This window comes from Emys orbicularis, chromosome 12 (assembly GCF_028017835.1).
Source record: "Emys orbicularis isolate rEmyOrb1 chromosome 12, rEmyOrb1.hap1, whole genome shotgun sequence".
Taxonomy (NCBI): domain Eukaryota; kingdom Metazoa; phylum Chordata; order Testudines; family Emydidae; genus Emys; species Emys orbicularis.
This window is the reverse complement of record NC_088694.1, coordinates 23,231,180-23,243,367: the sequence shown is the minus strand read 5'-3', so window position 1 is coordinate 23,243,367 and position 12,188 is coordinate 23,231,180.

Genomic DNA, 12,188 nt, shown 5'->3' with positions numbered 1-12,188 from the left:
TCTCTGGCAGTGCACTGAGAGAGAGAGAAAACAAAAGGCCATCCCATCCAGATCGCCCCCTCCAGCAGCAAAACCAAAGGGAAGGAAACTCACGGACTGATCCTGCTCTCTGGAACCGTAGCGTCCTATTCAGCTATAGCACTTAAGCATGTGTGTCTTATTATTATTTGTTTTGCAGTAGCTCTGAGGAGCCCCTTCCCTCCGCCCCACCATCCTGGTCAGGGCCTCATTACACCACCCACTGTACAAACGCAGAACAAAAAGACGGTCCCTGCCCCACGTTACTTCCATTGTACAAAGAATAGTCTTGCACTGGCACTGAGATGGCCCAGATGCTGAATGGGGCTTTTCCATCTCTAACACCCAATCCCACAGCAACTTCTGCTATTGAACCATTCACTGTTGTTCTGGTTGGGACAATTTCTCTCATCCTCATACCGCAGCTCCAGTATAAAGATCTACACACAAACTGCATTAGATTTAAACCATACTTTCATCCTTCTGCCCATGCCCCCCATTCCTCACTTCCCCACCATGGAAGGGGCTCTGCGTCATCCCATTCCCCTTCTGCCATGTGCCAGGGCTCCATGTATCCCCTTATTCCCTTTCCCCCATACTATTGTCCCCCATTCCCGTCCCCATGCCATTGGCTCTGTGTGCATCCTCCCCTCCCCTTTCTGTCTGGGATAGGGCTGGGCAAACTATGGGCCATCAGACATTTTAATCTGGTCCTCGAGCTCCTGCCGAGGAGCTGGGTCGGGGGCTTGCCCCACTCCAGTGCTCCAGCCAGGGAGCGGGGTTGGGTACTTGCCCCTCTCTGCATGTGCCATGGCTCCATGCAGCTCCCGGAAGCAGTGGCATATTCCCCCCTCTGGCTCCTAGGCATAGGGGCAGCCAGGAGGCTCTGCATGCGGCCCCCACCCCAGGCGCCGCCCCCACAGCTCCCATTGGCTGGGAACCCATGCACCAGCCCTGATCCCCCTCCCGTCCTCTGAACCCCTCGGTCCCAGCCCAGAGCTCCCTCCTGCACCCCAAACCCCTCATCCCTAGCCCCACGCCAGAGCCTGCACCCCCAGCCAGATCCCTCATCCCCCCCCCCCAACCCCAATCCCCTGCCCCAGCCCGGAGCCCCCTCCCGCACCCTGAACTTCTCATTTCTGGCCCCACCCCAGAGCCCGCACCCCTCCCACACCCCAACCCCCAATTTTGTGAGCATTCATGGCCCGCCATACAGTTTCCATACCCAGATGTGGCCCTCAGCCATTAATATCTTCGGGATAATGATATCCCCCCCCTTTCAACTCTGCCCATTGTCCCAATACAGTTTTAAAATGTTGACACCCTGAATAATCTATCTCCCAGACCAGGGGTGGGCAAACTTTTTGGCCACCCCTGGTCTGGGAGATAGATTATTCAGGGTGTCAACATTTTAAAACTGTATTGGGACAATGGGCAGAGTTGAAAGGGGGGGTATCGTTATTCCGAAGATATTAATGGCTTTCATCCACCGGTTCTTTTATCTATAGACAATTGCAGAGGAGGTTGAAGCTGCTAGGTCTGCTAATCAGATGCCAGAGACTCTACATGTTCCCCATTTTTCCCCCTTCCATTTTTTCTGATTTTCACCAAAAATCAATAGGGTTCAGCCCACTGATGCCTAGAATCTTCCCTAGACTTTGGGAATTGATCAGAGGCAGTGTTCAAAAGTTATTGCATAATAGATAGTCAAGCAGACAACCAGAGGAATACACTGAGTTGATTGTAAGATCTCGCTTCACTAGACCAGTGGTTCCCAAAGTGGGGTTCGCAAACCCCTGGGGGTTCGCAGAACGTTACATGAGGTTCACCAGAAAAATTTCACCAATGGCACCCAGAGGACCCTGGGCATTGGAGGCAGCAGGTGGGACCCGGTTGCAGGGCAGACATCCCGAGCCACAGGAAGAGCGGGGCCGCTCAGTTGGGACTGGCAGCCCGAGCCCTGCCTGTCAGCAGGGGAGCTGGCAGCCTGAACCCCAGCACCCCACACAGGGCTGGCAGCCCGAGCCCCAGGGAGAGCGGGGCTGGGCAGTTGGGGCTGGTAGCCCGAGCCCTGCCTCCATTAGCAGGTGAGCCGGCAGCCCGAACCCCAGCACTCCACGCAGGGCTGGCAGCCTGAGCCCCAGGGAGAGCGGGGCCAGGCAGTTGGGGCTGGCAGCCCAAGCCTTGCCTCCATCAGCGGGGGAGCCGGCAGTGGTTCCGGACTTCCAAGAGCTATGCAGAGCAAAGCAAGCGCATCCATCACACTGAGGAAATGTAAACTTAAATCCCGGGAAATATTCATTTTTAGGAGGGGGTTCATGAGATTTCACAATTTTGTGAAAGGGGTTCATGGGCTGTTAAAGTTTGGGAACCACTGCACTAGATCAATAGATGAAAAGTTCTGTAGAAGGGCACAGCGCTAGAACAAAGTGAAATGTTCACATGTGGTTCTGGCAGAAGCACCTGCCCTGCAGTCCTGGGCCCTGGGTCCTCTGCTGCATTATCTGTTTGATGCTGCAGGATATTGAGAACTCTGGTCCTGACCCACCAAAGCACTTAAGCATGTGCTTAACTTTAAGCATGTGAGTAATCCCACTGAAGCCAACAGGAATTTTTCCATACAAAAACATTTTGAATAAAACATTTTTAGAAATTTTTCACAAAATACATGTCTCTTTTCTTGATCAGCTCTGGAGAGAGTATGTGTATTTGGGATGGGAGAAAGTTTAGGGGGAAGCAGAGAGGGGGATGTACAGAACCTGCTAAATATCACAGAAAACCATGGAACTTCTCAATCCCCATCATAAATTGTGGCTACACACACGCTCTGCCCTCCTTCCTCCGCAGCACAGACACATTCAAAAGCTTGTGACAGTGTCTGGAACTGAACACATGATTACAGCCTAACGCTGTTATATGCTTTGCTTACACACACACACATACACACACATACACACACACACGACTGAAGACTTGTGGTAGCACCAGCTGCATTACAAAACAGCACACAACTATTTTCCAACACAACTGTTGGTAGCACGGTTCAAACAATCTCTCTCCTCCGCCTCTGGCCTCTTCCTACTGGGCTCGATTTTGCCCTTGATTTATGACCTACAATAACTTATACTCTGTGTATGTGATTAGATAGACGGATATAACACGGGTGCCCGATATAAGACCCAGTACAAGTGCAAACCCAGGAGTGGATATTTTAAAGATGAACAGTGATATGCATCAACATACTTGGGAGACTATTTTGAACCTGTTGCCACTCTCCCTGCTTTTCACTCATGTTTAATACCAACCAAGCAGATAAGAGGTGGTTTCTTGTGTTCTGATGCATCTGTCCAATCTTTTGGGGGATTTTTTTTTATTGTGGCCTGCAATGCTATTCCCTTTCGCTCCTCCTCACCATGAAAAGACACCTAAAGGAATGTTAAGGTGGCCCACTCTGAAGATGACCTATCATGGGCTTTAAGACAACAGAGTGGAATTCCAGGCCAAGTGCCGCATCTGCTACACTGGTTACTGTGTGTCAGCCATTATGGGTAACTTACGAAGGCTACAACAGATAAAAAGTGAACAGTGTCACTGAGAGAGGCCTCTGCAAAGCATTTTTGTGAAGCAAAGCAGAGAAATCAGGGGACTGCTCCAGACTTCTGCAGAATCAGGAAGAGACAAGGAGACTACAGTCTCAGACAATAAGACAATAATAAAGTAATCAGTACCATCTTTTTTTTAAATGAACTCATAGGAGCAGGTTTTCTCCCCACTGCCCCTCCCTTTCCTGCTTTCCCATAGCTCATCTTTCACTTTGTCATGCAATTCCCTGTTGGCCAGATGCAGTCTGCTTCCTTCCCTTTTTCCATTACACACTCGACTGAGCTGAGGACGAAAGGACCCCTGGATTCCAGCAAGAAGGTAATTAATTGACTTTCTGCTCTCGTTGCTATGCGGCAAAGGTGGAAGCCACAGCGGCTACAGTTCATTTTCAATCCAGGAAGATCAGCCGTGAATGGCATCATTATAGAGATGATCATCTGCCTACTCTAATGACAGTGACTCAGGCACTGGGCAGTCTCCGAGAGAGGAGAAAGCTGTATAAAGAGACCTGGGATCTTGGGTAAAACACACACCTTTAACCTGTCAGCCAGGTATTAGCATGTGTATTAGCATTTTCCTGGCCATTTTCTCTCCATTTCCTGTTTGATTCTCTTCAAAGCACAGCCTGAGCAAAGTTCCCAGCTGCAAAGCCACCAACCACTCACTGACCTGCATTTCCCCCAAAGGTGAACACGCCAAAACAAGAACCAGCTTCATGTAAAATAAATGGCTGCTCCTGCATCAAACACAGCTCACAGGATTGCATTCACCTGTTCCACTCATTAGAATTCAGCATATTCCAATTTTCTGGTAAACATTCATCATCTCAGAATTATTTACGCACATTACGTTTGTATGGGATGGTTTTGTACTAGACTGGTCTGGTCTTTGTAATTTAAGGTTGGGATTTTCAAAGGTGCCCAAGGAAATTAGGTGCCCAACTTAATACCATTCCCTTTAAAGTACATGCATGCTCATGGTAAATTTGCTAATGTGACTAACTAATAAATTCCAGTAAAACATGCTTGGAGGGAATTTCTCAGCTCAGAATAATAATAATAGTAATTTATTGTAGCAGCAGTAATGGGACTACCCACATGAAATGAAGTTACACACATGTCTAAGTGTTTGCAGGATCACATCTTGTGTCAATTGCAGAGCCAGGAACAGAAGCCAGTAGACATACCCATGCTAGCTCTGATTGAGCTAGCTCACTAAAAATAGAAGTGTGGCAGTGGGAACATGAGAAATGGGATGGGTTAGGGGCCCTGAGTATGCACATAGGATCTCAGATAGTACACAGGACATAGGATAGTACACAGGACAGCTAGCCCCTCCCACAATGTTTGCTGCTATGACTGTACTTCTATTTTTAGCATCAAAAAGCTAGAGTGGGTATGTCTGCTTGAGCTGCAGATTACCCCCTCCAGCTCCAATGTAGACATACCTAAGAGTACGTCTACACTGCACCCCACTGGTGGTGATGTGTAGGGTATGTGTAGCTACATACCTCAGTGAAAAGCAAGCTGCATCCACACAGCGGTGTGTAGCTCTGAAAAGGGGAGAGGCAGCAAGGAAAGGCTCTGGCAGCATAGCAGTGTGGACGCTGGGCACTCATTGGGCACGTAGAGAACTATGCAGGGTACATACCTTCAGGGTTCTTTACTCATCTAAGCAGTGCCTCACTGTCTACACTGCTATTTATACCCGAGCGAGGGCGCAGTGTACGTACTCCGTTCACCTCCGGGAGGAATGTGCAGTGCAGATATACCTTAAGAGAGGGGAGCTACTCTCAGGCGACTCTTCTCAGCTTTGGAACCTACCCATCCCCTCAGTCTGAAAGAGCCCAAACCTATCAATCTTCAGGGCCTAGCCCTTTACCCAGGCTTTTGGGGATAGAGGGTCACAATAAGGAGTGGTAGCTGTCAGAAGGAGTATTAGTTAGGTTTTGATTTAACCTTTAGCTCAGGGGTTCTCAAACTGGGGGTCGGGACCCCTCAGGGGGTTGCAAGGTCATAACATGGGGGGTCACAAGCTGTCAACCTCCACCCCAAACCCCGCTTTGCATCCAGCATTTATAATAGTGTTAAATATATTTTAAAAGGTGTTTAATTTATTAGGGGGGTCGCACTCAGAGGCTTGCCATGTGAAAGGGGTTGCCAGTAAAAAAGTTTGAGACCCACTGCCTTAGCTAGTTATTTTTCTGGTCTCAGGTTGAGGCCTAGCTGCCAGCTTCATCTTTTCATGGGATTTTGGTTTTTTACTTATGACAAAAACACCCAGGGTCAGATTAGTGAAGTGTTTAGGTACCTAATGATACAGCTATGCATCAATTAGGATTTTCAAAAGCATGTAGGCTCCTAACTCCTATTGGTTGCTTTGGATAATCCCACTAGATGCTTATCTGTACCTTTAAGTCCCTACATACCTTTAAAAATCTGGTCTCTGGGGCCCAGGATAGGGCCTTTTCTGTGTATTAGAAACCAATATAGATAAATACTAGTCTTTAACAAAGGTAACCTCTCAGCTCCCCAGCCCAAGGAAAGGTACATATTCTGACAGAGGATGATGAAACATATGAAAATAAGAGATAATAGTGCAACGGTTCCATAGTAAATGTAATCTAGTACTTAAAATAAAACTATTATATACCTTTTCATGGGCCATGTTCCTAATACAAAGACTGGGCAGATGGTAGTACAGACCCTAAGGGGAAACATGCTTGATTTACAAAGCATTCACATTCTTCACTATCAGAGTAATAACATTTGATAGTATTCACCACTAGTATTTCTCTGCCCACAGCCTGCTGCAGTTCAGTACACCATTTTGGGAGGGTATCAAAAGAGAAAAAGGTTCTCAGATGCTTCCCACAGTCACGCTCCAGCAGCCACCCCTCTTCAGATGCACCCAAAACTTTTGCAACAGTCCCCACGGTGCTTCAGAAGAGCTGCAGTGGGAATCAGTGCAGTAGTTTATGAGGCATTTAGGCAATGTCTACACTACGTACCTTACAGGAGCACAGCTGTGCTGCTCCAGCCACCATGCCGCTGTAAGGTACGCAGCGAAGCCGCACTTTGCCGGCAGGAGAGAACTATCCTGCCGGCAAAATAAAGCCACCCTCAATGAGGGGCAGTAGGTTTGTCAGCGGGCAAGTGTCTCCTGCCAACAAAGTGCTGTCCACACTGGCGCCTTTTGTCATTAAAACGTTTGTCCGTCAGGGATGTGTTTTTTCTCACCCCTAACCGCCAAAAATTTTACCGACAAAAGTGCAGTGTAGACACAGCCTTAATATATTTGAGAAAGATCCATTTGTGAGAAGCTTAGAAAACCCAAACCTGAAATCTCCTGTTCTCAAGACAGGCAACTGTAGACTTACACCTACCCGAAGGGATAAGGTTAACCTCTTCCCCACCAGCCACTGCACAGGCACTGTACACGCCGTCACATACTTTTAAGCTCATGCTGCCATTTAAACATTTTATTAACTGACAATTAATCATGCTTAAACTCTGGTTTTACAGGGAAAAGAGATTAGATAATTAAGAACTGCAAAGTGGATGATGACAGGTACTATCAGCTCGGCATACACTGCCATACCACAAAGCTTCTCCCCTTCGCCCACCTACTCTGCACTGTGCAGGAGGCGCCATGTCTGAAGCTCGCACGAGCATGGGTATCTTCTCACCCACAAAGCAGGATCCAAGAGGAAGTTGGCATATCCGAGCGGGGGAAAGGTTGCCTTTGTTTGGACAGATGTTACTCTAAAAATCCAAGGGTGTTATTTAGCCACATTCATCCACATAATGGCTTTTCACCGCACTGGAGTTTGGGGAATTCATTATAGTCCCCCTGAGCAATCAGTTGCTCCTCTAAAACCCTGCTTCACTTTTAATGATTTCTCACTTCCCTGCAGTATAAAGCATCAAGCCCCATAAGGGCCTAATGTACTATTTGCCTGAGAAGGTCAGTAGCAGAATAAATATTTGCCCCTCCTGCATCTCATTCAGGGCTTTATAAAAATTAAAGTTTTATTCCATAATCAAAATCAGTCTTTTTCTTTCAGGGTTTGGTTTTTTGTTTGTTTGTTTATTTGTTATTATTCCTGTTACTATTGGACAGTTTCCTTTGATTTCTAATTGTGCACCGTGCCAAAGCCTTGCTGTTTGTATAGGGATGTATCGGTGAATGTTACGCCTTGCTCTAAATTATGCCCTAGTGGCGGCACAGCGAGGTTTTATTTTAGCTCACCATTCATAGTGGTCACTACCAGTGAAAGAATTTGGTCCCACCTGCACATTTCATGGGTTGAAATGGGAGCAAAGATTGAGCAGGAACCAGTATTTCTCCAGCTGCTCGCCAAGGTGCAGAAGGCAGAGCGATCTGTTTAGAGAGAATGAATTCTTAGGTACCAAGATGATAGGTGCCTTAGAGTCAGGGCCGGCTCTGGCTTTTTTGCCGCCCCAGGCAAAAAAGCCTCCGGCCGCCCCCCCCCCTCCCCAGCAGGGGGGGGGGAGGGCGGCCAGAGCCCCGGGGGAGGGGGGGAGGGTGGCCAGAGCCCCGGGGAGGGCGGCGAGCCCCGGCGGGAGCTCCGCTCTCCCCCCGGCGGCCGGGGGGAGGGCGCCGGGGGAGAGGGCGGCCGGAGCCCTGGGAGGAGGGCGGCGAGCCCCGGCGGGGGCTCCGCTCTCCCCCCGGCGGCCAGAGCGCCGGGGGCAGGGCGGCGAGCCCCGGCCGGGGCTCCGCTCTCCCCCCGGCGGCCGGAGCGCCGCACCGCCCCCCTCCAGGTGCCGCCCCAAGCACAAGCTTGGTGGGCTGGTGCCTGGAGCCGGCCCTGCTTAGAGTGATAGATGCTACCCCATTTGTGACCTGACTGGAAATTAGAGATGTCTTGGATACCTTCCCACAAAGACTCAGCTCCTTCCAAACAGAGGGCCAGATTGTGTCCTCTAGATTGACAGCCAGAGAGGGTTTTCTGCATGCAGATATGCACTCTTCTGCATGGAGGTGTTGCTCGTTCACTGCCACTACACTGTTCCCCCTACCAGAATCTGGGGATCTGGAGTCTGTATTGGGGGCAGGGACAGAGACTGCATGGAGTAGGGGAGAAGAATGGGTAGGGTAGGACTGGGATAAATGCCCATTGTCCATCCCCTCTCCCACTCCCTGGAAATTACTCAGGAACAATAATACAACCCGGGGAAGTGGTGGCGGGGAGGTTGTATTCCAGTTCCACAGCCAGGGGCTGTATTATCTTTGCTGCAGAGTGCCCGCCAGGTTCTGCAGCCAGCAGGGAATCTCTAGCAACTTGATGGCTAGGTAACCAGAGGGGCTCTTCCAGAGCACTGATGGCCCTGGCTTCACACAGATCCCTGGGGAACTGCCAGGTTTCAGAGCAAGCCCCACAGCCTTTCCCATGGAGAAGGGAAAATCACCAATGTACAGTTCCCTCACATCCCCCTTCTGCAGGTTGAGCTGAGCCATGGGGCCTTCCATATTTGCCCATCTGTAGGGAACCCTTACTCTTAGATTATTCCTAGAAGTATCCAGAAGCAGCTGGTCCAGAGCATCAGGGATTGGATTGATCCAGTACATGACAAGTCACCATACCAGCACTTCTGGGGTGGTCCAAACAATCACTGTCAGCATGCAAGCTGTCATCGTTTAAAATAATTACACCTCAGGTCCTCCTGTCTGGAAAGATCTCGTTCTGCCATGAGTCAAATGCTGATGCTGCAGCCTGAGTGCGGCAACAGTCTTATGAGCTGGGTAAAACCTTGTTATAGGTTGAATTAAAACCTGGTTGAAAGTGATGCGTGAATATGCTCTTAATTTAAGATAGCTGGGAGAGACAGTTAAGGGGCCTCACCTAAAACAAAGGCTAATAGAATCTGCCCAGAAATGAGCACCATGTGGATGGAGGTATTGTTCTGACCAGGTGTGTGTGTGAGTGTGTGTCTGTGGGTGTGGCAAAGGCTAGCTGTGGGGTGGAGGAAGACAGAACAGAGAAAGAAAGAAAAAAGCAAGAAAGCCAAGCAGCAGCTGGTAAGCATGATGTGACCCTGGAAAAAGGCAAAGAGAGAGCTTTTGGGTCTGATTGATCACTTGATGATTACCTGTTTTGTTCATTCCCTCTGAAGCACCTGGCATTGGCCACTGTTGGAAGACAGAATACTGAGCTAGAAGGACCTTTGGTCTGACCCAGTCGGGCCGTTCTTATGTTCTTATGGTGTTCGCTAAAGCGATTTGGGGCTTGAAGCCAAGAAACTGCTCCTTTTGTTCTTGGTTTCTCCTGAGTTCAGAGAAGCAGAACTTGGTATATTGGTTGTAAATAAATAAGTTTGCAGAGTTAGATAAGAAGAGATGCAGCAGAAGAAATGGGCACAGCTTCAGGGAAAGTAACAATATTGTGTGGGATTTGCCCACCCACTTTCAGATGACCCCGCCTCCAGAAAGAGTGGCTAATGGACTAGTGGTTGTATTCTTCTTTATGTTAAATGCCCTAGAACAAATTTATCCATGGCATTACCTCAGTGGTTAATTTGATCTGTTTTTCTTACAGTCCTGGATTCTTTCAGATGTCTTTTTCACCCGGGCGCCCCAGGAAGCTGTTTGGGTGAATATTGGAATTGCAGCCATCTTTTAACATCCATAAATATTTACTCCAAGTGCCTTCTCTTTGATTAGCAAATTGAATTGCAGCAGCAGTCAGCTATGAATTGCGCTTTCCAAACCTGTTGGCCTGCGTAGCTCTTAAAGGGACCAGCACAGATCGTTTTGTTCCGAAGCTGATACAATGTGCGGTTATTGTTGTGACCAACTGCCAAACGCACAGTGTACACAGATGATGATGTGTCTGTGATGATGTAGATTGCAGGTCAGGAGCAGCTGAGAGCAATGGGGAATTGTTTTCTCATCTTATCTCCTTGCTTTGTCCAATTCATGCCATCATTTCAGTTTGCTCCCGGCTTGGCAGGTCCCAGAAGGATACATCGCTGTCAGAGTCACTCACCAGATAAAGGGTCCATCAAACAAATACATTTGTGTGGTTTCTTTTCCCCTCTGCTCTGCATTACTCTGTGTCATGTGCATCTAACAAGATTTGAGAGGAAACAAATCCAAATAAATGAAGTTTCTGAATGTATATTGGTAGTTGGAGCTGTAGTATTCCCCGGATAAAGAATCGTAGACTTCCCACTGCACCTGGCTTCTATCGCAGTGCACAGGATTATGCTGAAACACATGATGGCATTCAGCAAGAAGCAGTGTAGTAATGATAGTCACCAAGGGTGAAATCTGGCCCTGCACAGAGAACTTGCCCATGTCCTATAGACCACCCATGTCCTAGATAAATCCAGTTTTGAGGACATGAGACTGAAGTGCTGCATAGGCCTTTTGCTGACTCTCTGTATATCCAAAACGAAGTGTCCATTTTTCTGTTTTAGGAAGGCACGTGTGAACATTATGAACAAGATTCTGCCACCCTTACAAGGAGGAGGAGAGGTCTTCTTTATGGAGTGAGCTTAGCCTTTTGGGGGCAGATCCTCAGCTGGTGGAAGTCATGGAGCTATGACAATTGATACCAGCTAAGGATCTGCCCCCTTTAATTCTAAGGCAAAGTCTACACTACAAGTGAGGGGTGTGATTCCCAGCTCACATACCCATGCCTGCACTAGCTCAATGAGAGACAGCGTGAGGATAAATAGCAGTGTAGCCGTGATAGCATGGGAAGTGGCAGCAGTGGCACAGTTCAGCCGTGCGGAGTACAAATCTGCCTGACCCCTGTGGGTAAGAACTCAGCACGGCTGAGACATGCCATCACTGCTACTGCAGCTATGCTCTCATTTATACTCATGCTAGCTCTCATCAAGCTAGTGCAAGTATGTGTACATGCGCTGAGAATCACATCCCTAGCTTGTAGTGTAGACAGAGCCTAAGAGCCACAACTAGATGTTGTGCATATAGCTACAAACTATTCAGGAATGAAAAGGGTTAAAGAAATAATTGCCCTAGGTCAGCTAGAAAGAGAACTATTCTAGCAAAGCAACTCCATCAGGTTCTAGTAAAGGTTACTGCAGGGCACACACGAACACACACACACCCTCTCTCAATACAGCTTTGTTTTTGTTGGGTTGGATATTTTAACTGGAATCTTCCCTAGCTAATAGATACCTTAAGTATCAAAGACAACCTCTGTGACTTCAGGCAGGAGCCTTGGACTTTTCCTGTCCTGTCACAAAAAGACCTTGGGATGTAACTTGGCCATATTCTAGAAAATTAAAGGTTTGACATACACTTCAACTAAATGTATGTTTAAATGTCAAACAAACCGTACCTAAAAGGGGTTGGGGAGAAGCTATCAGAGAATATGTAGAACAGCTTTATGGGCCTGGTTCTTCTTCTGTTCAAGACAATGGCAAAACTCCCATTTGCTCCAGGTGAGGCAGGACCAAGCCCTCAAGAAGGTGAAACCAGGAGAGGAACAGCTCTGGTGAAATAAGGCGTGTTTGGGACCTCTAACAGTAGAAAGCAGGGAGCTTGGGCCTGGTCTACACTACCCGCTGGAATCG